This window comes from Dipodomys merriami, unplaced genomic scaffold (genome assembly GCF_024711535.1).
Source record: "Dipodomys merriami isolate MVZ:Mamm:240054 unplaced genomic scaffold, mDipMer1.0.p SCAF_2, whole genome shotgun sequence".
NCBI classification, from domain to species: Eukaryota; Metazoa; Chordata; class Mammalia; order Rodentia; family Heteromyidae; genus Dipodomys; species Dipodomys merriami.
Window position 1 is genome coordinate 24,611,032 of NW_027203381.1, and position 27,104 is coordinate 24,638,135.

The 27,104-nt window shown below is 38.3% G+C and overlaps 1 long non-coding RNA gene across 1 annotated transcript in view; it reads right to left on the reverse strand.

The window, feature by feature from the left end:
• Positions 1-664: 664 nt before the first annotated feature.
• LOC138831578 (uncharacterized) overlaps positions 665-27,104 on the reverse strand; it is a 37,250-nt gene continuing 10,810 nt past the window's right edge. Inside the window, exons 3-4 of the long non-coding RNA XR_011373381.1 lie at positions 1,906-2,023; positions 665-1,179 (exon numbers count right to left, since the gene is read on the reverse strand). This is a non-coding gene — a long non-coding RNA (uncharacterized lncRNA). The remainder of the gene's footprint in view (positions 1,180-1,905; positions 2,024-27,104) is intronic.

The window sequence follows — 27,104 nt, forward strand, 5'->3', positions numbered from 1 at the left end:
AATTTCACCAAGTAACACTTATTTTCCTGCTCCAGGGCCCATCAGACGGATGTACTATGTCAACAGTAGGGACCTAGCCGTCTCTGAAAGGAAATATTTGCCTTGGATACTTAATCAGGTTTTAATGATATTAAACCATCTTAGTCACCTTTGAAAACAGAACAGAGAATGTTTTAAGGGCAATAAGATAAAAGACTGGACACAATTATCCCCCTGACAGGATTTTAACACTTCTCTATGTTACCAGAGAAGTATGGAAGTACTAGATAATGCTGAGAAGCAGAATTTGAAATAAAGCGTACAATGTCATGATAACAAATGACAACTTCTTTTTAAAAAAAGATTTTTTGAGGTATGTTAGTCTGATGAAGGAAAAGACAAATGTTTCCTGTCTGATATATTTCTCATATCAACTAATGGCCCAGGTTGTACATCTGAGCCCAAACCTGCAGAGTAGGTATCCTCTGCTCTAACGAAACATTTGTCTTCTACAGATCAGTCCAGGTAGTCCTTCCTTATTTTAAAGCAGGTAACCATCATTTACAAAGCATTGGTTTTTTTTCACTTTAAAGATGAATGTGTGGTCAAAATACAATACCCATTCTCTCATGCAATAAAAAATTCACAGTAACATTTTAACAAGCATTTATTGAATACCAGTATGTGTCCTATTGTTCTGGGTAATGTAATATGCCTAGAAATATACATTACAAAGCATTGTTGTGGACAAATTCTTCCCCACTGAGGGAGAGTCACATGTAATAAATGACTTTTATAAAACAATGAAGTGATTGATTCAGCCTATAGGGACATAGAGTGGTGTAGAAATAAAATATTAAAATGGAAGAGTGAGTCATGACTCATGGGTCTAGCACCTTTCTAGCATTGTAGAATTCACATTTATAAATAGCATACAATATACAGGAAGAGAAAACTAAGTTGCTTAAACTAAAGCCGAGCAATGAGAGCTTGTCAGCCTCCCAGGGGTCTGGCTTGATCTTTCTAATTTCAGAGCTAGCAGATCTCATCCTTTGAGCAACTTCAGCATGGATGATCTTTTACATTTTACCTCTTAAAAACCACTGTTGGAACACAGGTGCTAAGACTCTAATGGCCAGCTTCACAGTTTACAGGCAGGGATTGTGGCCTAGATTTCTTCTGTAGACACCACAGTATTTCCTACAAATAAAGGAGGAGAGATTTGTTGACTCACAGGTTGGTGTTTTCTCCAGGAAATATGTATTCCAAACCCACCTTTCTCAACAGGCATGAAACTCAATCAACCCTGGTAGTATTGAATAAGGAAATTTTTTCACTATCATTTATGATATCTAATAGCCTCAGGATTTTTTCTGTCTTGACTCAGAAATTTCTGTAGTCTACCATGATTAAAGTTCAATACCTCACTTATACAAAGTATTAACTTAATTGTCACACAGAGATGTAAACACACATGTGACCAATAAAAACATAAGGGCCCTGCCTGAGTTAGTGTTTACTAGCTAGGGGAAACATATTTCTGTGGAATAAGAAAGGCAGCATGAAAGACCTCTTAATTGAGAACTGAGAATAAATAAATTGTTGATTTTGAGTCTCCATTATTCCTTAACCAAAATAATAAAATGAGTGTATGTAAATATTGAAAGGGGTAAATTCCTGGACTAAATGATTCTCAGGAATTGTAGAAATTATCACAGGTTAATTTGCTTCAAAAATAGGGTATGTGAGGAGACTTATTTTTCGGTTTCAGCTTATGTAAGATTTATAGATACTTACAATGGGTGTAAAATCCATAAACATTGCTCGGAGATATAAGACAAAAGACAATCTCAAGATGCCACTTGTGTTTGTAATAGGAATTAGCTAAATATTAAGTAACACTGACTCAAATCTAAAAATGCTTACTTTCTTCAGGGACAACTCATTTGCAGTCAAAATATTTGTAATGCCAGATATCAATGGTAACTTCTGTAACAGTAGCCACTCAGGAGGCTGGGATCTCAGGATGCTGATTCATGCCAGCCTGGACAGAGAAATCTGTTAAAATCATATCTTCAATTAACCAGCAAAGAATGAGAAGTGGGGATGCGTCTCAAATGGTAGAGTGACAGCCTTGAGTGGAAAAGTCTAAGGAGATCATAAAACCCGAGTTCAAGCCCAAGCCCCCATACCGACACACACACACACACACACACACACACACACACACACACGCTTCTTATTTGGCACATGAAATGGGCTATATTTACCATCAGTTAAATGATAATTCTTTAAAATTCAGTACCTCATATATACAACATTAACCTAATTGTCACACAGCTATGTAAACGGACATATATTACAACTTAGCTGTGGAGCTGAAAAACCTCAGATATGTATGCACATATGTGTACATACAGATCAAATTATAAAAATGAGTACATGGCTTCGTGAATGTGTTTGTGTAGTTTATAAGATGCCTTCATAGTATACTCTCCTTCTAAAAAGTATAGGGCTACAAGGGCACTGTCATTGAGAGGAGATGGAGATGACATTCAGAGTAGTTCTGAGGAAAAAACATGATTAACCCAGACAGTTTATAGGGGTTATGTAAAGAGATTGGAACATAGAACACAAATGCAAAGACCTCGGTATTAGAGTTGAGAAACATGGTTTTCATGCTATGAGCAATGAGGAGAACTTAAAGTCTTTTTGAGTCAGGAATGTCTTGCTGAAGGCCCTTTTAGACCTAGGATCTGGGTGAAGTAGGCAATGTGATTTTCAAAGAAGTGATAGCAAGTTTCAAGATGTGAGAAATAACCAGATTTGACATTATGAAGGTCAGAATTAAAGGCTCCACAGAAAAGTGTGTGGGCTTGTCTGGCTTCTGGAGTTAATCCAGAAAAACTTTATTATTCTGCTTTTAACATTATTATTGATCTATTTTTATCATAACCCCATAGATGAGCTTATAAAACCCTACATTCTCATGAAATGCAGAATTATGAGAAGACAGGTCTTTATGATCATCTCCATGTTCAAAGACCCTAACAGAGGAAGAGGTGTGGACTCAATGGCAGAAGCACTTAAGAACATTCACAAAGGCCCTTGGTTCAATCTCAAATACAGCAAAAAACCCTACTAACTTAATTTCCCTAGAAAATGTTTTGTTAGTTCTTCTTCTTTACCCTCTAGCCTACACATTCCGTCTTTCTACAATACTTGCTTAACTGAATACTACATATCTGAAGGTTGAAATTTAATCATCAGCAGAGTTTAGGAAATTCTCTGTGCTTTTGTTTTTTAACATCTCTGGCTAGCCAAGGCTATACTTTCTGGGAATAAAACTACAACCCATCTGGAAATAATACAAGACTGTTAAAGTGTCAGAGATAAATAGGAAGAACCTAACCTTAGCACATACATTGTATAAAAAAGAATGGGCCAAGCAGAAATCCAAATCTTCTATTCTCTGCTAGGTTCTCACTCACTAACCCGGTGCTTCTATATGTTTTCTTTTTAAAAAGAAGGCAGAGAAAAAGCAATGCTGAGAAAGCATGAAACAGGAATACTGGATCCCAGGTCAGTTAATACCTTATACAAGTCTGCCATCTGAGGAAGAACTATCTCATGAGCCGTTCCATTTCCTCTGATCACAAAAGCAAGCTTGATCAAAGGTGAAAGCATGGGTCAAGCTATAGAGTGCCTGGCTAGGAAGGACAGAGCCCCAAGTTGAAACCTCAGTTCTGTTGACAGAAGTAAAGGAAAATAGATGCAAGATTTCCCTATTTCCTTCTTCTCTCCCTTTCTAGCTTCATTCTTTCCTACTTTCCTCGTCTTTATCTTCTTTGATCCCTCAAGGCTTCTCATTTTTGGTAATTCTCTCTTTCTAATGAGAAAAAAAGATTTTACATTTTGGTTTCATTAAGCAAAATATTGAGGATGGACTGTATGTATTTCTGATTGTTGCAGTTTTAATTTGCTTTCACACAGAGAAAAGAAAAGATCTTTCCTTTGGAAGCCCAAAGGTGGAGCTGTTGCAAAAGGAGAAGGCCAGAGAAGCTAACCTTACCTAGAAGGGCCACCAACAGACAGACACAAGCTTCACACATTCACACACACACATGTGTGTGCGCGCACACACACACACACACACACACACACACACACACACACACATTCAAGCACAGACATGCAGGGTCTGCACCAAGGAGCTGCAAATCCTAAAGGCTTTGCTTCTAAAACACATACATTTCCTTTTTTTAAAATTTTTTTAACCCCAAAGAGAAATGAAAATCCTGATTACAGCAGAAGCATTACTGCCAAATTCTGCAAAATGGAACAAGTATGAAGTGTCTGCTTAACCCCCTTTAATTGTTAATTCTACACACTTTAGTAGATTCCAGTATTATCAAAATAACTGCAGGGAGAAAGGATTCAAATTCATTCGGATTCATTAATACCACTATTTATCAGCATAATGTCCTATAAGGAGGGTCATTCCCTTTTTTCCTTTTCTAGACTTCTGTGTAGTGTGCTGAAATGCTATCAGAGTGGTTACATTTCAGGGGGAAGAACTTTTAAAAATGCTTGTGTCATTCTGACACACAGAAAAAAGTGCCTCTGCATGTGTTGACTGCTTAGAAGCAGTATTTATCTTTTAGAATCTTAACAGGATATTTTGCTTTCAATATAACTAACAAGTAGCAAACTTGGAAAGCTCATTTTTTGTGGAAAGAAACACACAGAGCTTACTGAGCTGTTCTAATTCAATCAGAGATCGATGAATTATCTCTATCTTTTCCCATAAACTCTTATCTCCTGGCTTTGTCTAAAAGGTTTGGCTGTTTTGCTTGAAAAACAAAACAAGGCCTTTGATTCGTGAATCATTTTCTGTTCTTTTGTTTCTGTTCCTATGGCCAAGGCCTTCAGATTGATGTTCTCAAAACTATTGAAGTAAACAATTTAGCTAATTTCAGAATGCCCTTATTTACTCTCAAAATATGATTTCCTGCTTGCTGCTGAAATGTTTACTTTCAACAGTGAGTTGCTGGACTAAACAGGGACAAAGTAACCTGAGATGTTTTATGCCACTGAGACAAAAAGGTATTGATTCTTTTTGCCTCTGGAAAAACAGGTTTCTAATAATTTCCAGATATATTGTAGATTGCATTGCTATCTTTAATTAAAACATGACACAAGACAGAAACCAATTATTTACTCTTTTAACCCATGAGCCCACCTTTGTCCTCACAGATTCTGAAGTCCTAGTTGCAAATTGGCAAGTTTGTTCTTCATGTTGATATGTGTTTGTGCTTGTGTATGTGTCTGTGTGTGAGAGTGTGCATGCTCACATGTTCATGTGCGCATGAATACATGGACTGCTGTGCTTAAACACACTTACACTTATGAACTTTTTCTTGGCTTTGCCACTGGTGACATTTAAATGTGAATTTATACTAGGTAGTTAAAAATATATGAAAGGCTGAGCTATCCCAACCCTGCCTATCATTTATGCCTCCAAGATGATTGAAGAAGGGGGTTTCTAAAGTAGTTTTATTTATGCACTTTTGGTGTGCTGTGAAATAGGACTTAGGAAGCTGGGGCTAAAGCAAAGTAGAGTGAAAAAGAAATGTCTTGAAAGGGATGGATTTCAGATGTGAAAATAAAGCAACCTCATCCTGTAACAAGAATGCTTGAACTAGCTCAGTCCCTTCCTTATTTTTTATTCTCTTCCGACTATTTCAAACAGCACATCTCTTCGCAGGTCTCTGGGGCTTTTTCTCTGATCCAGACCTGGCCTGCATTCTGTTCTTTCCTTTCAGACTCTGCAGGTCCCGAAGACATCACCACGGCAGCTTTTGCCATCTGGAGCTGTCTGCCTTCAACTCTGCTGTGTGGGCTCAGGCTCCTCAAAACTGTCATCTTGGAACATATTTATTACTTCTTCAAGCCTGGGCTCAGTGGTGCCACATTCCTTCTGTTCTTTGATTATTCAGGGCAAAGGCAGTATTATTTTACCATCTGAATTAGTGCTAAGGGGCACTGTTAGCATTGAGCCTAGTGAAGAAGAGGCAAGCGTAACATGGGGTGTCCCACAGACCGTCTCAGGCTACAGATGTTAGCTGGTATTTCATACAGTTTGCAGCTGGCAAACAGGGACACCGGTTCTCCTTCCTTTGCTTCTGTTGCCAGTGCTATGCAAGGCAGTTGATGTGAGGTGACACTAATGTGGCCATTTCTCCATCTCACCAGCCTGATAATCCACTCAGATATGTCTGGTGACAAAGCTTTTTAGGTCATTTTCTCCCTTCGGTGGACTCGTAGACTCTTTCACAGAATGGAGGGAAATAGTTGGTAGGGATGACAGAAGATACGTGGTCTGTAAAACCCTTTCTTCACAACATGGCAGACTTGCAAAAGTCTTATAGACAAGAGTGATCTAATCCACCATGAGCAAAGAAATCCATTTGCACATTTTTATTTGCAAAACTCTCCTTGGGATCCTTGTCTTATGACCTAGTTACACTTAATCCCATGGTAATGCATGGTTCTCTCACGACTTCCACTAATAAAATTACATTTCTGGGGACCAAGAAAGATAAAAGGAACTACATGTTGAGCACTGGGATGCTTTCTATAATGGCAAAAGCCATATATATTAAACATTGGGTGACAAAGGGAAACAGATTTTAATCCTTTTTTTTCCTTTAAACTTCACTTGGCTCCCTATCTTCATTTGTACAATTGCTTCTTTGATTATGGTTGCCCTTTAATGGGTAGCATTAAACGAATGAGGAGAAAGTGACTGCCAAATGTGTCCCACTGCAATTTTTGACAGATGCTCTGTTATGAGTCGCTGTCATAATGGACAAGGAGGGAGAGAGATCCAAAAGGATTTTAGAGTTCAGCTTTGGTTCAAGAGGTATCATTAGTCACATGTGAGAAATATTAACATTTTCCATTAATTCCAAAGAATTTCCCAAATTTATGCGGCTCTCCATGCTTGACATCATGGTAGAAATGCAATGAGGCTTGAAGGAAGAGAAAGAAACTGAACTTTGTTGAGTGTCTGTGAAATGTCATGCTATGTCTTAAATTTACAACAATCATGATGAGGAAACTGAGGCTCAGTTGGGCAACAGACTTGACACACTTGTTAGGCTGGGTATTTACAAATCAAAGAGCACAAAACCCATGAATGGAAAAAACAAAACTAATATCACTCTGGCTTCCTAACAAAAACTTTTTCCTTGGGACACTACCCTGTCTGAACAGTTTCACAGTTATGTCCTTTCATGTATCCTGGCAACAGATAATGATCAAATGATTAATATCCCAAGAGATCAGATGAGAAAAGTTCAGGATTGTGAAGTACAAACAAACAAACCAAAAAAACCCAACAACAAAAACCCCACAAAATACAGAAACACATTGGATGAATTCTCTTTGGCCTTCAGGGTTGCAGGAATAGAGAAGACTATATTGACCCCAGGATCTACTGACACACTTGTGGAAGAGGCCTAGGCTGTTTGCAGAAATGCTCTCCCAGAATGTTCTCTGGGGGCCCTTTCTGAAGTGGACTAAAGTGGTTTTGCTCTGTTCTTGGTTAATCCTCCCTTTGCAAAGACAGACTTGTAGCAGATGAGGATATGAAAGGGTAAAGATGAGAGATAGAATCAGGTTTCAAATGTCATTAAATTTTCACCAAAGATAGAGAGAAAGTGAGGGCCTATTGTTGAATTATTATTATTTTTTAATCTCTGTTCTCATTCTTTATTCTCTTAAGAAAGAGATGGGTCAATGCCCTTAAAAGTAAAGGGAATAGGAAGAAAAAAAAAACGATACAATGAAACACTCAGACAAATAAATAAAACATATGAGAAGTATAAATGGTGCTTTCTGAGCAATGGGAAGCCCAAACGACCCTTGTAGTTTTGAGATTTATATGTCCGAATATCACAGATGCCCTGTTGCTTTATTCATACTGTTAAGGGGGTGAGGGAGCTCTTAACCATCAGCACCCATCATTAAATCATAACGAAAATGCCATTGTTAGAGACACAGGGTTTTGAAACACACACACACACACACACACACACACACACACACACACACACACACACACACACACACACACCATCATTGTGCAGTTCATTTTTACTAGAACTCATGACATTTAGATACCTTTTGTATTTCCTGAGCAATATATAGGATCTTCAAAGTTGTTATTTTAAAGGAACAGTATATGAAATGTAAAAAAAATAATAATTTGTTACTTTTGTTAATGTGATCATTATTTGGGAACCTGAATGTAGGGCAGACTTAGAATAGATTTAAGGGAGCTAGATTTCTGTAAGTAAAATGCCTTACCTAAAAGCGATAAAGTGACAGTCCTGATCAGGAATATTTCCACCCTCCTTTAAGCTATTCACTATTTAGGAGGATGTTTTACCCTCTACTAAATTAGATTATGGATGCTCTAATGTTGCTTTGAGGAGACTGATGTGTGCCATATTCATTACTCCAAAAAATCTTTTCTATAATGTCCTACATCAAAGCAGATATGGGTGGTAAAAGTCCAGTCTATTTCCAGAGAGCTTCAATATGATGAGACTTCAGAGTGTTGCTTGACTTATATCTTAAATTTGTAAAGCAAATAGTGCCCTTATATTGGCAAACTTTGCAATGACATATGAAACTCTTAAGTCTCTTGGCCCTTTTGGAAATGTGCATTCGTCCACAATTAAGATTAGGAGGAGTCATTGTACTTTAGCATGGTTTTCATGTTACATGCCCACAGATATCATGAGGAAACTTGCTGATGACCAATGGTGCCTTGCTTCTCTCCGACCCATAACTTCACATTATTGTCTTTTTAAAAAAATAAGCTTTTAATTGTGAAAATACTGTAAAGAGGGGTTACAGTTAGATGAGTAAGGTAAGGAGTACATTTCTTATCCAGCATTGTGGCCTCCTCCTTTGTTTTTCTCCTACCATTCCTTCCCTCCCTATTGTCTTTATTACTGTATGCTTCAAACAGAGTTTGGAACTTGAAATAGACTTCAATATTAATACAGGTTCCAATCTCAATTATATGTTAAACTCAGTGATCTTTTATTTATTTAGGAAATTCCTGCTTTTGAAGGTTCTGAGAAATGTTTCACAGAATTTCTTTTTTTTTTTTTTTTTTTATTGTGAGAATACTGTAGAGAGGGGTTACAATTACATGGGCAAGATAATGAGTACATTTTTTATCAAGCATTGTTGCCTCCTCTTTGTTTCCCCTTCTCATCCCTTCCCATACTCCCCCTCTCCCCCCACCCAATCCTTCTCCCACCCCCCACCAAAGTTGTAAAGTTTGTTTTTTGACATAAGGACTTGTACATCTCATTGTTGCAGTGGGTCCACCTGTATCGCTAGTTAAACGATTTGTTTTTTCCCTTCCCCTTCACAAATTATACCAACATCAAATACAGTGAAAGCAGGAGTTATACCGTGGGGGATGAACATACAAAGCAACAAAGAAATTATCTTGTAAATATGTTAGAAACAATTTTAAGAAAAAAAAACAAAAAAAAATTTAAATACTTATCTTGGGGTTCATTCCCCTAACATCACCTTATCTGACCTTTTCTGCTTGACTCAGACATATACTAGTTATTGCAAATAAGGGAAACCATGGGACCTATGTTTCTTTGGGCCTGGCTTACTTCACTTAATATAATTTTTTCCAACTCTTTCCATTTCCTAACAAATGGGGCAATGCCATTCTTTCTGATGGAGGCATAGAATTCCATTGTGTATATATACCACATTTTCTTGATCCATTCATCTACTGAGGGGCATCTGGGTTGTTTCCATATCTTAGCTATGGTAAATAATGCTGCAATAAACATAGTCATGCTGGTAGCTTTAGTGTGGTCTTGTTTGTGATCATTTGGGTAAATGTCCAAACGTGGAATTGCTGGGTCATAGGGGAGCTCTATGTGGAGTCTTTTGAGGAACCTCCATACTGCTTTCCAAAGTGGTTGAACAAGTTTACACTCCCACCAACAATGCAGTAAGGTTCCCTCTGTCCACATCCCCTCCAGCATCTGTTGTTATTAGAGTTCTTGATTATAGCCATTCTAACTGGGGTGAGGTGGTTTCTCAATGTTGTTTTGATTTGCATTTCTTTTGTGGCTAGAGAGGTTGAGCATTTCTTCATGTGTTTATTGGCCATCCTTCTTTCTTCTTCAGAGAACTTTCTCTTTAAGTCTTTAGCCCACTTATTTATTGGGCAGTTGTTTCTTTGAAGATTTGTTTTTGGGGGATTGAATTTTTTAAGTTCTAGGCATATTTTAGATATGAGACCCTTGTCTGTTGTATGGCTAGTGAAGATCTTCTCCCAATCCATGGGCTCTCTATTGATTTTGCTAGCTATGTCCTTTGCCATGCAGAAGCTCTGCAATTTCATGCAATCCCTAAATGGTGCTGGCAAATTTGGTTAACTACTTGTAGAAAACTAAAGCTAGATCCTTATATATCACCCTGCACCAGAATCAACTCTAAATAGATCAAAGACCTTGGAGTCAAAGCAGACACTCTGAAAACATTACAGGATAGAATAGGAGAAACCCTAGGTCTCCTTGGCACAGGCCAAAATTTTCTTAATAGAGACCCAGAAACACAACAAATCAAAGAAAGGTTGGGCAAATGGGATCACAGAATTTCTTATTCATGTATTCATTTATTCGCTTATTTGTGCAACAAACACCAGCATATACCAATTCATAGTATTTATTAAGAGTTTTATGACATCCATATATATGAAATATTTACATCAATAGAATCTATAGGTGAACAAAATATACATTGATAGACTAAAGTTGAATGACCACATTCAGTGTTGAGAAAGGTGAAACTGATCAATTTTGTCTGTTGGCAGAAGAATTTGTTCATCAGCTGCATCTTTTCATCCAATGGCCATTCCACTATTTTCAATGAATCTCAAAATCAACTTAAGGTTAAAAACAATACATTAGTGTTACATTTTTCTAGCAGAAGAATGCTTTTGGCAAAAGTTGAAAGCACATTTTAGATGTCATTAAACAACAGAAATATAGGTGGAAAGAGAGTTATACTCCGGAATTTTGGGCCATTTAGGGTGGAAGGAGGTGAGATTGTGGGCTGAAGGATCCATGGCTTTCTGAGGAAGGATGTGGGACTATTGTTGAGAAGGGACAGAGGTGCCAGTTTGGTCATCTGCAGTTTAGTCATCTGAGTTCACCTGCAGACATTTCTTTCATCAGCATCTTCTTGAATGGTGCTTCCTGGCTTCGTACCATGAACCTGTGCAGCGCACACTACGTAAGAACACTCAGCTTAACTTCCTGATTCTGGCCTTAGTGTTCCTGTCTGGTACCACCATTAGAGCCATTAGGAGATCTCACATGCAAACATTTCTATCTAGGGCTATGAGGTTATTAATTGCCAAAGTGGAGAGAGAATACCCATAGAAGAATCCACTCACCTATCATTGCCCCAGGAAATAGTTTCTTCTTTGAAAAATGTTACCGTTCATGTGCATATTCTTTGCATTCTATCCCTTGGGTGCCACATACTTGATGTGAGGCTTTTTTCTCTCTTCCTTTTTTGGCAATTAGTGTACAAAGGTGCCCATGAGGACTGAGAGTTTGGCAGAATTTTACTAGTGAACACAGGGGTTCTGACTGCTGGCAGGAAGTACCACAACTTATTTTGAAAACATTCATTTGGGCTAAAAATGATAAATCTGTATTTATCTTCTTAAAATGCTCCCAATGGATACGAGAAAGGAAAAGAGAGCCTTGATTCAGAGAGCATAGAGACCAGAGAAAAGAAGGAGGCAAGAAAAAAATCTGTTTTCCCAATAATTTATCTTCTTTGATACTTCCCAGTGGGCATTGGGTACATTTCCAGTCTGTGTTTTGAAAGATAAAATGAATATTTCATTTAACCAGCTGTATTCCAGAATATGTAACCATCCAAAGCCTTACAGTGAAGAGCCAGAAGAGTTTGTTTTTCAGATCTAGATGTTTTCTAAAGAATAAGTGGTGGATCTTATCCCTGACACATTTGATAGCTCTGTTCTCCCATTCTTCCTTGAACTCCCAACACCTAAAAGGGTCCAAATTTCTAGCATATTCCCAAGAGGTACCATAGTCATAGATCCACAGACAGTGTCTGTATGCAAGGATTTTCATTCCATTACTTAATAATCATAGACACTCAATAAACCAGTGAGTGAGCAAGTAAGTAAATAAATGAATATATATTCTTGCTATAAGGAAAATAGGAAGCTAATGTGTTAGAAAATGGTTCTAATAAAAGTAATTTTGTGCTGTTACTTTATTCAACAGATTAAGAAAGGTAGACCAGACAAGTCAAGGTGTAGTATAATGATTGAATTTTTGAGAGGTGCTGGATTTGATTTTCAGAAATATAAGAAAATCATAACAAGAGTAAAGAGTTAAGCTTCTACTCTGGGTAGCTGAAAATAAAATTCAAGGGTTGAAGAGTGTCTGGTTTAACCTTACTCATTGTGAGAGCTGTTTTCTTGGAAAATCATTTTTCTTCACTAACAGAATCTTCCTTGTATAATAGAGTTTTGATGGGGTATGTACTTTTCCTTTTTCTATTTTGCTATTCGAAGGAAGCTGACCTCACAACTGCTTTAGTTCAAAGACTTGGTTGGTATAAACCAATAAACCTGGTCACACTTACTAAAACACCTTAAAAATCTATTTGGAGTTGATTTGAGGGAATTTCGGGAAAGTTGCAGGGGAAAATTAATTTCCTTGATAATGGCTGGTACCAGATGTGTTTCCCGGATCTGTAGACTTAACTTTGTCTTTGTGGAGGAATCTAGTCACGAGATGAAGCTCTTAAAAATCAGAGAGAGCGCCGGGCGCAGGTGACTCACACCTATAATCCTAGCTACTCAGGAGGCTGAGATCTGAGGATCGCTATTCAAAGCCAGCCCGGGTAGGAAAGTTCGTGAGACTCTTATCTCCAATAAACCACCAGAAAACCGGAAGTTGTGCTGTGGCTCAAGTGGTAGAGCGTTCGCCTTGACCTGAAGAGCGAAGGGACAGTGCCCAAGCTCAGAGTTCAAGCCCCACAACTGACCAAAAAAAAATCAGAGAGGAGATGATGGAACTAGTTCTTCATTCATCTGGCACTGGAGCCTGATGAACTGCAGAACTTTTACTCCTTTTAAACTACTGGAGTAAATAACTTTTCTAACACTGAAGCCTATAGCTCTTCTGCTCATTACTCCATCCTGACTTTTTTCCCCCTCAACTATTCTTAGAAATAGGATGCACAGGAAATAAAAATCACCCTCATGTATAAATACTTCCTTCCATGTTTAATATCTAAGTAATGCACTTTCCAAAATTCTTCTAAGAGAACCTAGTAACCTGAAGAGCTTCTCTTTGGATATTACATCCAAATCTCTCATTATATTCAGTTTGTCATCAAACTGCGTATTAATTGTTCAGGTTTGGGGGATTGCAGGCCAAATCCTATTTCTATGTTGTTTTCTTCTCTCATCTATTAGAAGTACTTTTTTTTCTTCCTACTGGCATCTTCTTACTATCTACATGATCTGGCTTGGCACAATTTTGAGCCAAAGCCAAGAATAGGAATTCCTGAGAATTCTATAAGATGTTGATGTTGTTACTTAAGAAATTCTGTCTAAAAACAAAGTTTAGCTTTCAAGTCCTCATGGAGCCAGCCATTTCTCTTGCTGAATTTGTCCAGTCATTAACAGAAGAATTATTAATACTTAAGCAGTAGAACAGATTTTTGTATGCAAAGATTATGAAAAAATGGCATTGATTTCTTGGCATGGCTAAACACTGTTCAGGGAAGGATCTGATAGGAACAAAACACAGGCATGAATATCACTGGGCAAAACTTGTTTGGGGAAGCAGAATATAATGGCCTGGGGGTATTAATCTGCTCTGGCACCAATACTGGTGATTTATCAGAGGCTGTAATTCGCGTCTCACTCTGATATAGTAGAAATCATGATGCACCTGCTATTTTTCCAGGTTGTTTTCTGACAACATCTAGGAACATGATAGGACCAAAGAAACATTTTAGCTAGTCTTAAAGATAAAATATACCTCAGACTCGATGAAACCAAGCATTTCTACTTCTTTTAAAACAAGGCAAATGTTTTGGGTTTTTTCCCCCACACATTTAGAAAAACCTCTGATATTTTATGAGTCAATTTTCCTACAGGTATCTTATTAAATTTTGTGACTTGTGGCAGACAGATAATGAGATGACTTCAGCGATAGATTGTTATGTTTGATAAGGATAAAAGGAAGATGACTGTTGAAGGCCGACCTTTGCCTTCTGTATGGGAAAAGCCATGAGAGCACAGACTAGAGTCAGGAGAGTGAGGCCAGAACAATTGGAGAGTCTCAAGGGGAAGGAAAACCTTCTCTACTGAGAACTAAGAAAGAAAATTTCTCAACCCTGCTTAGATTTAGATCATGTAGCAGAGCCTTGGAAAGCTGGGAGATGGACCTATAATTAATTACACCACAAAGCTTTACATTTTAGCTCAAACAGGAATCAAATGTGAGAAGGTAGAAGAATGTGCTTTATAAATTGAAGTCAATTTGTCTTCCTCACTTTATATACTTATGGAGTGTATGTATATAATGGGTGATGAATGCGTGATAGAGGCCTTTCATGAATTTAACTTTATAAACATCATTGCTAGGCAATCATTTAATTAATTAATTTATGACTTTCCAATAGGGCAACAAAAGGGCAGTATGTGCTAGATAGTAAGGTTCTTAGGCTCAGATCATTTTTATGAATATATAAAGGAAAGTTTTTCTGTTGTGCGCTAGACATGACACCTTTGAAAGGTACCAATTTCGGTATATATTTTGCCAATTATGGTCATATCGACTTTGTTAGCCCTAAATCTATTTCAGGCTTAGCTTTTCATAAGTAAAATGAAATCTGAAAGGAAGGCTCTACAAGTTCTTGACTGGCTCTAACATTCCAATGTTCTACTTTCATCATGCTATGGATATTTCAATCACAGAAGCTGTGTATGCAATTGCATCTAGAGAAGTAGCCCTCCCCACTTTGCCCGTGAGACCTGTAGACCATGGGGTTTTAAGGAGTGGACACTGTCTGCTGCATGGCAGATTCCAATGTGATAAAAAAAAAAGCAGAAAATAGAATAAATTTCTTTAAGTCAATAGTACAAGTTTGCATCAAGGGTTCCTGTGTTACAGAGGACAGTCTGAAAACTCTAAGTGACTTGCACTTAAAAGCATATATTGCTGTTTCGTTCAAGAAAGTGAAATGGATCCCAAGATGAAAGTCCCATTTTTTTAATACTGTCACAAATCCAAATTAAGGAGAGGTGCCTGCAAAAGCCTTTGATTATAGATCATAAAATCTCCAGCTTATATCAGACACTGTAAAATTGCTCAGTGACAAATGAAATGCCTACGCACTAAATATATCTTTTAAGCACCTTGCAATCCGGGTACGTTTATCTCTGAGATACAATAGTACTTCTGCAGGTCACAGGTACAAGGTCAGAAATGCTGGTTCTGCTGGTTTGGAATGTTACACTTAATGGCCCATTATCTGAGGACATAGAGCAGAGGCTTCTAGCAAACACACAGACTATATTTCATGTGGAAACTTCAGAAGCCAACAGACTGGCCATATTTAGAAATAATGATAGACTAGACCCAGCATGCCCACGTATGGCTCAAAAACCACAGAGACCCACTGGGATTCAGCTATATAACAATAGCTTGCATCTGTGTAGTGTTTTGTAGTGTTTCAAAGAACGTTCGCACACAGCATCTCCTTTGATCTTCACAGCAACATTGTGCAGTGAGCAAGGCAGGAATTGTGTTCCTCATTTTATAGAGCAGGAACCTAGACTCACAGAGGTTAAGTGACTTGGCCAAGGTCATCCAGATGGCATGCAATAGAATCACAGGATTTGAATATATACCTGATGACTCGAAGTTCAGTAATTGTCCCAAAACAATGTGTAAAGGGAAGAACGCAATCTCTATTCAGCTACACTGTTGGCCATTATTTTGTGTGGGAAGCTCTAAAAGTCTACATTATGAAGTGAAGTAAGAAATGTAGTAGGCATTTCAGAAAATTGTTTTTATCTTCCCTTGCCATTTCCAAATGCCCAGAGGTGAAAACAGGTATATTTTGACAATGGTAGAAGCAAAATATCTCTGTTAGATGGTCAGTGTGAGAAGTTTGCCCAGAGCAGGTTAGGATAATTGAAGAGAGAACACAGAATATCACTGGCTATATGAAAATGACAGCCAGAAGAAAGTGACAAAGACTGAACCTAAATGGAAAGGAAAATACTAAGTAAACTACTCATTGTTATTTCTGAATCCAGTGAGTACCTACTTTACCTTCTCCAGTCCTTCCTCCACTGCTTCTCAGGTTGTGAGAATTTTTGTGTACTTCTTTCTATTTGTTCACTCCTGAGGAGCCAGAGAGCATCTTCTCTCCCTTCAGGTAAATGGGTTAAAATTTCCCTTACCATTACTATATATATCCCATAAGCCCTTCCTTCCCTCATTGAACTAAACCAAAGCATCATGTGTCCTCTTACTCAATATTGTCACTAGCTGGTAATAACTGAGCAGGAGAGGTAAGGGAAATAAGGTTTGCTTCCACTCACACCTTATGTGTGGAACAGCTTTGAACCTTGTCCTTATCCCTTTTCCTACTCAAGCAAAGAAATCACATATTTAACCCAGAAGAACACAATCATTTGTTCCCTACTTAAAAAAAAACTCTAATTATCATCTATCTCAGGTCAGTACACTCAGAATCACTAAGAGAATAGCTTGTAACCTATGAATGAGTTAGAATGACTGTTCCAAAATAATTCAGATTAATAAAATTAATATTAAAAAGTACTGAAAACTCTATAACTGAAATGACCATTTTGCTTCTACTGCTTCTGGGGAAAAAAACAAAAACACAAAACAAAAAACCCGTGGTTCTAATTCTTTTGACCCAAATCAAAATGCTAATCAGGAGTGGGAAGCAAGAGGGATAATGAACTGTGTCAACACCTGTGAGTCATACTTGAATACCGACCATTTTCTGTGCATTTTTTTCCCTCCAAGATGAAGAGCAAAATCCTTTTTTTTTTCCCCTTCAAGTTTGCTTTTGGAAATGAAGAGTGGTCAGAGACACGAGTATTTGGTCATTGTTCGGTTCCCCTGCAGAGTGCACATGTACACACACTCCTCAGCACAATTGCCCTGGGGGTGCTGTCCTTCTCTTCACAGAAGAAAGCATGGAGACCCCCAGATAGTCTGCAACGCTGGGTTCAGATGATTAATAAAGAACTTCACATTTCACCTTGAAGCCAGGAAGGCAGTGGGCAAATGCATTCCTGAAGTATTGGAAATAGAATTAGGGCCCCTCACAAGAAAGAGATGCTAGATTTTTTTTTCCCCCTTCCAGTACTTGCTTGCATTACAGCTCCAAAGGGATATTGCTCTGGAGAGAGAAGCTTGCGTCTGCTGCTCCTGTGAGGTGCTTCGGTAGGAACACAGGAGCGGACACAGACAGGCAGGCAGGAACCGAAACAACAGAAGGAAATACATTACATAAAAGAGCGAATAAATTCACTTGGAAGGGAGCCATAGAAGAACTCTGCATTCTGTTTTCCATGGTTACTTGTGAGAAACAGTGGGGAAAAAGAGAGGTGCTGCTGGGTTTTGTAACGAGATGTATTGAAACCAAAGTTTCAATACGTAAGAAATAAGCAAGAGAGGGCAGTGTTGCTACATCTAAGCGAAGGCAAGGAGGCTTACAGATGGAGCTAGGAGATGTTTTTTGGTGGTGTTGTTCAAAATTTATGAATTCTTATTGTTGTTTGTCTCACCCCCCCCAAACTCTACTCTCTCACATATACATTTCTCTTAGAAGTTTTATCTGACCTCCCCCCCACAACCCCTTTCAAATAAGAAACCCTAGTGTAACATCTAGCAGGCGTCCTAGCAAAGATAAAACTTGTGATGATGGAGAACGGAAAACAAATCAAACCTGGGAAGAGAAAGAAAAAAAACATGATAAATTACTTGTAACTAAATGAAATCATTTCAATCAAAAGCATTTTTTTAAATGAATGAACTTGCTTCTTTGCTTGATTCGAGCTTTAGCAAGAAGATCAAAGAGATTTATGACCTGTGTCTCTTCAAGCTTGATGCCAGAAACGAACATGTTCTCATTAATAGTCATTTTCTCGTCAAAAGAAGGCTTTTATGCAGACAATGTGCATTTCTTTCATAGCTTTCTTGTTGGCAAAAAATTATTAGATGTGCATGGCATTTCTTAAAGGATAATGTGTTGTATATATGAAATGAATTTGTGTGTGATTTAGGGACCATATAATTGCTTTGTTTCAAATATCCCAAATGTATGTGGACCTGAGATTTGAATTTTCAAATCACTGCCGGTTTTGTAGAGTTGGGATATGCCCTTACTGACATAGTGTGAGGCTCAATGGACAAAGAAAATTCTCCAGCCACTTGGATGTCTCAAGCCTGATGAAAAGAAAGGATAAAATTTCCTCAGGAGTTTAAATTTTGCACATTTTCATAGGCTAGCTTCATGCTGTGACACCACAGGGTGATTTGTGGTAGAGAATTAAACAATTATCTGCTGAATTTAAGCAATGGCATTCAAAAGCTGAATAGTGGAAAAATAAAATGAACAAATACAAATCTTTCCTTCCTTTTTAGCAACAAGATGCCAGGTTCTTCTTCATCGAGTGGTTTCTGTTTGCTTGTTTTTTGTGTACAGCAGCTCCAGTCTGTGTTTGAGTGTATATTTTGACACACAAGAAGTGATCAAGGAGGAATGACCAAAAAAAAAAGTTCAATTAAACAATCAGGTTGAATTTTTGTCACAAAATTCAGCTATAGAACCCACATAGGGGATGTTCTATACCATGACATGTATTCAGGATATCTGTTCAGGGACTTCAAAACTTGAAGTTAGACATGATAGCTCATGCCTATGTTCCTGAGGTATTTTGGAGGTAAATATTGGAAAAGAATCAAGGTTTTATTTTGCCACTTGGGCAACATGGTTTTGAAACTACACCTCAACCAATCATCTGCATGACTTCCCACCTCAAAACAAAGAATCTTTAAAATGAAAATGATGTAAAAGCATCGTTCCCCTTGAGACACAGTCTGCTGGCTGTCCTGGGCTCTTTCACCTACTACAGAAGTGGCCTATATCCTTTGTCATCTGGGCTTTTTCCTTGCTTTTAAGTCTGGGGTTTTAACTCAGGGTCTTTTGCTTGTTAAGCAGGTGTTCTGCTACTTGACCATCTATCCATCCCTCCTGCTTGTTATATAAGGGTCTTATGTTTATGCAGGAGCCCATCAGATTTTTGTCTTCTTATTTATACTTCCCACAGAACTGGAATAACAGGCATGTGCAACTACAATGAGGTACTGGCTGAAATGGGAAGTTGCAGAACTGCAAACAAATCATGATCCCTCTCATCTGTGACTTCCGAGTACCTATAACAGAGGTGTTAACAATATCTCCTGGACCGTTACAACTTTTAAACCTTGTATTTAATAAAGATAGAGCATTTTTCTCTAATTGTTTTCCTTCTCAAAACATTTTATTTCCATGGCATTTATGACACTCCACACTTCTAATTGCTTTGTGCTTTGTAGGCCAATTGGGTTCAGTCTCTTTATTACTTGCTTCTCCCCCTACTGCAACATTCACGTATCAGAATTCTACCAGTTGTTCTTTGTTGGGGGGTGGGGATTCTCTGGTTTTGCAGTTTTGTTCTAGATAACCCAATTCACTTATAACATCAAATGGTATCTTGGGGTCAATCACTGCCACTTTTTAATCTGATCCCAGACTCTCCTTTGAACTCCAGATTCATATAATGACTACTTCACAGATGTCACCACTTGGATGGTTCATTGACATCTCAAAATTATGAGGATTTAAATGACATCCTCTGTTTTCCTTTTTCCCAGAATGATCTCCCTCTTTAATATATCCAGAAAGGTTACCACCCATCAGCCATCTGCTAAATGTGATTCGTTCTTCTCTTACCACCTAACTCTAGTCATCTAGGATAGATTAATATACACAGGCATGCTCAAATGCATGCATGTCTTAGAATGTTTCAAATAAACATATTTCACATTACCTTTATAGTGGCTTAATTGTAAGCCACTATTCTCTATCATCTAAACCTTTTGTGTTTTAACTATTTTTTGTTAACGTTCTTAGCATCTTAATTCTGGAGTAATCTTTGAAAATATTTTGATTGTTTTACATCCCTCTTCAAAAATTATTTGGTATTTCCCTTTTCACTTTAGGTAACATTTCACCTCCATATGAAAAGATGACAAAGTTCCTGCTTTCCTTGATAAATCCATCTTACACATCTCGTTCCCTTCCTCACGCTGTTCTATCATCTAAGACTTCCTTTTAACACACTTGGTAAATTCTAATGCAGTTTTACTGCATACAATATTCTCTTAGCGTTTCCCAAGAATCATTTCTTCTTACATAAGTGAAAAATTCTCTTCCCAGTGGCTTCTCTGGACCACCAAACAAAAAAGAGTCCTTTCTCTTCTTTATCAGTGTATTGTCTTTTTTCTCTCTTGACACAGTCCAGAACAGTAGAGTACATGTCTGTTTTATTCAACAAAGTTACCCAGAATCCAGCAATATGTGTCACAATGAGTTCTTCAATAAATGTATACTGAGGAAAGAATGATCTTAAAGTAAGGGTATACCTTGTATAGCTAATAAAATGCCTTCTTTTAAAGATAGACTTGAAAAGGGGTAAAAATTTCTTTCTTCTTCTTTTTGTTTGTGGGAATTGAATGCAGGGTCCCTGAGTTCAGTTTTGCTTAAGACTAGCCCTGTACCACTTTGAGCCACAGCTTGATTTCCAGTTTTCTGGTGGTTATTTGGAGATAAAAGTTTCAGTGACTTTCCTACTCAGGCTGGTTTTGAGCTGCAGTCTTCAGATCTCAGCCTCTTGAGTAGTTAGGATAATAGTCATGAGTGTCCAGCTTTAAAAGAGTAAATTTTCTTAACACATGGCTTTCTTCGAGCCACACAAAAAGCTCTATAAAGCAAAATATACTTTGTAGTTTGTAGTAGGTTCCAAAAAAAACAAGCTGTTGCCTCTTTGTCAGACCACAAATGATCTGATCATGATATAGAGACTGAGAAGGTCATTTGGCAGCCATAATATCCCTGAAATCGTGACACTTTTTCCTAAATAAGGATGAAAATTTCTTGAAAACATATAATGGGTTAGTGCAAATATTTTACTTAAATAATTCTGACATAAGATCATTGATTCAAAATGATCTGTACATGGCAGGAAGAATCAATTAAAATAGATATAATGTTGGACACATATGTTGGTGGTTATCATTTGTCTATTTGGGATGTGGACTAGCCAGCAATTTGAAGTAACTGCCTCCAGGTGGAGTGGTGTCATGTCGCTTACATTGCCAAAATCTTCCTAAATACACCATCAGTAGAATTACATAAATAAAACCAGGTGCTGTTGGCTCACTCCTGCAATTCTAGCTACTCACGAGGCTAAGATCTGAGGATCACAGTTCAAGGCCAGATCTGGCAGAAAATTCCATGAGACTGATTTCAATAAACTACTCAGAAAAAGTCAGAAGTGGCACTGTGGCTCAAGTGGTAGAGCGCTAGCCTTGAGCAAAAAAAGCTTAAAAACAGTGCCCACACCCTGAGTTTAAGCCCCAGAACCATCACACACACACACACACACACACACACACACACACACACACACACACACTAGATACAGAGAAATTATAGAAAGGAAAAAGAAAAATAGAAGAAAGGAAGAAAGCAAACCAAGGGTACTTTATAGACTTCTTCCTATCATTGACAATTTCAGAATGAATCAAAACTTCCCATGGGAAAACAAGACAGGAAGATTAGCATGTGGGGTGATGTGGAGATTCAGTTCTATTTGAATCTTGTGGAGTCTTCATGAAGGCACTTAAGTTATGGATAGATTATTAGGCAACCTAACTTAGCTCTTCTTGTTGATCTATTGGGAAGGTGAGCTATATAAAGTAGAACTGAGTAAAGATAGTTCAGATTCCAAGAAATTATTGTGCTAAAGTTTTTGATTCAGACACCTAAAAAAATTATACTCTGAGGAAAAGGGAAGAACCAAGGCAATAGTAATATTCACAAGAGAATATGCTGGAAATAATCTGTATAATTCGAGGGGCTTGGGGAGGAGGGAAAGTGGGAGAAAAATGAGGAAGGGGTAACAAATTTGACAAGATATGTACTCATTACCTTACTTATATAACTGTAACCCCTCTGTACATCACCTTGGCAACAAAAAATTAAAAAAATACTCCTTATATCAACTTCATGTAATCACAATAAGTAGCTGAAGTAAATCAAATCAATTTTTCACATTTTAAAATAACTGCACTTTCACATCAAAACAAAACCCCGAAATTAACAAAGTACAGGTAGATCATTTGTTATGAAGAAATGAAAACTAGACCAAAATTTTGAAAGACATCTAAAGGTGCAGTGTTTAAACTAGGATGAATTGAGTTTTCCTGGAGTCTGGGCTGATGTGGGTCTCTGGAAGGAGGTTGAGACTAAGATGCAGCATCCACGAAGTCAGAGGCAATAGGAAGTGTGGGGTCTGTGTAGGTGTTTGCTCCTCATAGGTAGTATTTCTACGCCACAAACAAAAGTGGTTGAGAGCAAAGGTCTGCCTGTCTTCTTACACATTGCATGTACAGTGGAAAGCTGTGCACCCCATAGCCACATCGGCCTAATGCAATCCTTCAGAATATTTCAACTTTTTCCCTCTACATCTTTACACAAAGGTAGTCTCCCCTTACATCCTAAAGACAGCTGAACTTCTTGTTTCTCTCTCTGCCTCTCCCCTCATGGTTTAACCATGTTTTCATTGTTTAACCAGCCTTTGTACTCACACCTTTTTTTTATACCATTACATTTAGAGATAAAGTCCTTTTAATTCTTATTAAGCATCTTTGCTTTGAAAGGGACATTCAGCCATACCGTGTGTGTGTGTGTGTGTGTGTGTGTGTGTGTGTGTGTGTGTGTGTGTGTGTGTGTGTGTGTGTGTTTATCAATTAGTCTTGGTCTTTGAGCTAAAACTCAGGTACTGTCCCTGAGCTTTTCGGCTCAAGGCTTGCACTTTACCACTTGATCCACAGCTCCACTTATGGCTTTTTGGTTGTTAATTGGAGATAAAAGTGTCATGGACTTCCTATTCTGCCTAGATTCAAGTTGCAGTCCTGAGATCTCAGCGTCCTGAGTAGCTGTGATTACAGCATGCGTTACTGGCACCTAGCTAACAACACCCTGACTTCTAACATACCTTGGATTATTAGCGTGAACTCAGTTTGTGCCTTGAACTATTATTTTTATTTCTTTTCATCAATATATGTTTAGGTACTTAAATTTGTTTATAAATTTAAATAGCAAAACCTATTACTCATACTTACATTATATTTTTTTTGAAATTCAGTTCAATGTTTGGCAAACATCCTGAATAATTATGAGTTTCAGTTTTTGACTACCTTCACCTGCTAAAATTCTTGTGTGAAAATCTCAGATTTTGTCACAAGTATCCAGAACGCATCAAGTAGAAAGATATGTATTTTCATTCCTTTTTTCCTTTTCCCTTTTTTTTTTTGTCAGTCATGGGTCTTGAACTCTGGGCTGGGGTTCTGTCCTTCAGCTCTTCAGTTCAAGGCGAGCACTCTACCACTTGAACCACAGAGTCACTTCCAGTTTTCTGCTGGTTTATTGGAGATAAGAGTCTCACAGACTTTCCTGCCCAGGCTGGCTTTGAAATGATCTCAGCCTCCTGAGTAGCTAGGATTACAGGCATGAGCCACCAGTGCCCTATTTCTTTTTTTTTTTTTAATTTTAGATTTATTTTTAAATGCAACTTTTGTGTTATTTTACTCTCTGTCAAATTATTACTAAGTGTAAACATGTAAAGAAGGGAAATGACTGGATCAGAGAAGGTACAGGATATTCTTGTCCAGCCTAGAAGAATGCATAGTAGTTCTCAATTTTACATTGTTCTCATCTCCTTTAATCTTCCCAGGTTGTCTTTGTTTACTTGCCTCACCTCAAAGCATGGAATCTAATTGACAGGAGCAGACTCTAGTGTGGTCCCTATTATGAACTATTGGTTATGTTATTAATTATATACAGTAGTAAGTTTAATGCTCATGACTCCTTGACAAGATGCATTTTTGTTATCCCACTTCTTAGGTGAGAAACTTGGGATTTAGAGTTTTATCTAGGATGTCAAAATGAAAACAGCCAGATTGGTATTTTGTTTTATTTTGTTATAACAGAATACAGAATTTGTTGGACACCAAATACAAAATAAGCTAAACTAAATAGGGACCCAGAGTGCTCCTCCTATTCTGCTCTAGGAACTTCTAGGTGTCCTGTCTCCACTCCAGTAAAAACCTCATTTTGCTCATCCTGAAATATTAGGGATAAATGAAAGAAAGAAAGAAAGAAAGAAAGGAAGAAAGAAAGAAAGAAAGAAAGGAAGAAAGAAAGAAAGAAAGAAAGGAAAGAAGGAAGGAAGGAAGGAAGAAGGAAAGAGAGAGAGAGAGAGGGAGGAAAGGAAAAGAAAAGAAGGTGGCAGGAGGTGAGGATGAGTGTCAGAAGTAAAAAGATTCATGTGGGCTGTTGTAATTTGAAACCAGGTGTCCTGGCTGTATTGTCTGTCTATTTTGACGTTCATGATTTCCACCAGCCCTGCAAGGCTTTTCTGGTGAAGATTTATGTAAGTAGTCAAAATTGACAGGTGAAGCTCTTCTGGCTTACATAAAGGAAGCACGTGAGTGGGGCTGCCATAATAACAAGAAATGACAGGACAGTGATATTCAGTGTGATACAGCACACAATCTCTTTCATGAGAACTGTGTTTCAAGGCAAAACACTGTGGGTCAGCACAGGGTCTTCAATGGCCACCTTTAGTGATAATGATTGCTAGGACATGAGGCTTCATTCACTGTTAGTGAGGAGGTGGAGAAAGGGGGGTTTCATATTTGCTAAGGGGGGGAGGGAGGAGGGAGAAAGAGAGAGGAAGAGAGAGAGAGAGAGAGGGAGAGAGAGAGAGAGAGAGAGAGAGAGAGAGAGAGAGAGAGAGAGAGAGGGAGGGAGGGAGGGAGGGAGGGAGGGAGAGAGAGGGAGAGAGGGAGAGAGGAAAGAAAAGTCAGGAAAACAGTCAGTCCCTGATGCTTTTCCTGGGCATTAGTGGCACAGGGATGACATCACCACTAGCCTATCAGAGCTCTTCAGCTTTGTTCAGGTTCCGAAGCCATGGCATCATCGCTGATGTAGCCCAGAAATGAAAATAGAACCATCTCTAAATATACAACAATGAGATTCAAGCATTGCTTTAAAAGGATACAAGAACCAAGAAAAAGAAAGAGAAAAAACCTTCCTTAAATCATAAAGTCCTCCTTTCCTAAAGAAACTCGATTTGGCTAGCGAAGCCACTAACCTTGCTGTTTATTTTAGTCTGCCTGAGACTTTGCAAACTGCCAGTGAAAAGTAATGAATACACAGCTGAGACCCTTCCTCTCCCCCCACTCCCTGACACTTCTCTTGGCCCTGGAGTGGGACAGAGGCAAGTCTAAGTTTCTCTATAAAACAGTGGGATCCTGGATTCAGTGTCAAAGGGCCAGGCTGTCTGGAACGAGGCCAAAACGAGGCTGCAAGGGCTCCCCAGCATGGTGGGCATGTGGCTGTCATTGTCAATACGTTTCACTTAGCCAAAAGCACAGTTTACAGTTGTTGAAGTTTGATTGATCTGTTGATAAACACTAATGTTTTCCAGTTGACAATTTCTCCATGTTAATTTCTTTAACGTTGGCAGACCTGCCTGGCAGGGCCCTATAAATAGTATCAGTGTCATCATCCTTTTTAAGTTATTAATGAGCCATCGAGTTTCAAGGGGCTGGGATTTGGGGGCAGGTTGTGCTTGACTGCCGTTTCTGACATTGATACGTTAGTATTTGGAACTTAGTTGAGATGAGAACATGCTTTTAAAAAAAAATCACAGCACTGGCCAAATGTATCCATAGTAAAAAAGAGTTGTTCATAATTAGTGCCTAATTAAACTTTGGAGAGAGGAATAAAGTGCCAAACCCCTAGGTGAAATGTGTCCTTGATGTTGAGGCCTTAGGATTGTCCCCACTTCAGTGACATCTGCCCTCTGCTTTCTTTGCTACCTCTCTCTACACATAGCCTGTTATCATGGAGATAAATGAATGTCTGACTCTAGAAATCAGGTTTGGCTCAGACTGTTCTGTCTGCCAACTGGAGACAGGGGACCAGAGCAGACTTCTCCAATTAGCAGATCCCCCATCAGGCAGCTGGACGCACTGTGCTGTCACAGCTGAATCTCTGACTGAGGGACTCCTGCATGGATAAATAGGAGCCTAAGAGCAAGAAAAACAAGTGGAAAGATAGCATGGTATCTTTTGGAATCATTCTTGTGACTCCAACCCTTCTCCCTCCTCGAGGGTGGCTCGCAGGAGCACCAAAAGCATCACATGATAAGAAGGGTGGAGGTGACTTGTATCTCGGCATTAGGACTGATGAGTGGAGATTGGAGCGCTGCTTGCTGATAAACACCAATTCAAATGCGTCACCTGAGCCAGTAGAGTTAATGTTAGCAATGCCAGTTATTTCTCTGGTTAGTCCTCAGTTCTTGCCTGGCAGAGATGACCCTAAGTCACTTTTTTTGGTAAAGACTTTCTAGTTACATGTTTGTCCCACGCTTCTTTCTAATGATTCTATTTCTCTTCTCATTGAATCACTGGTTCCAAATAATTATATTCATCTGTTCACTTCAAGGAGCTGCTTTCAACATCCAGGTTCAATAGCTACGTACATACGATCACATAAAATAACATTCTATGAAATGTACTCCAAGAAAAAGGAGACACGAGACATTATTTATTTGCCATTGT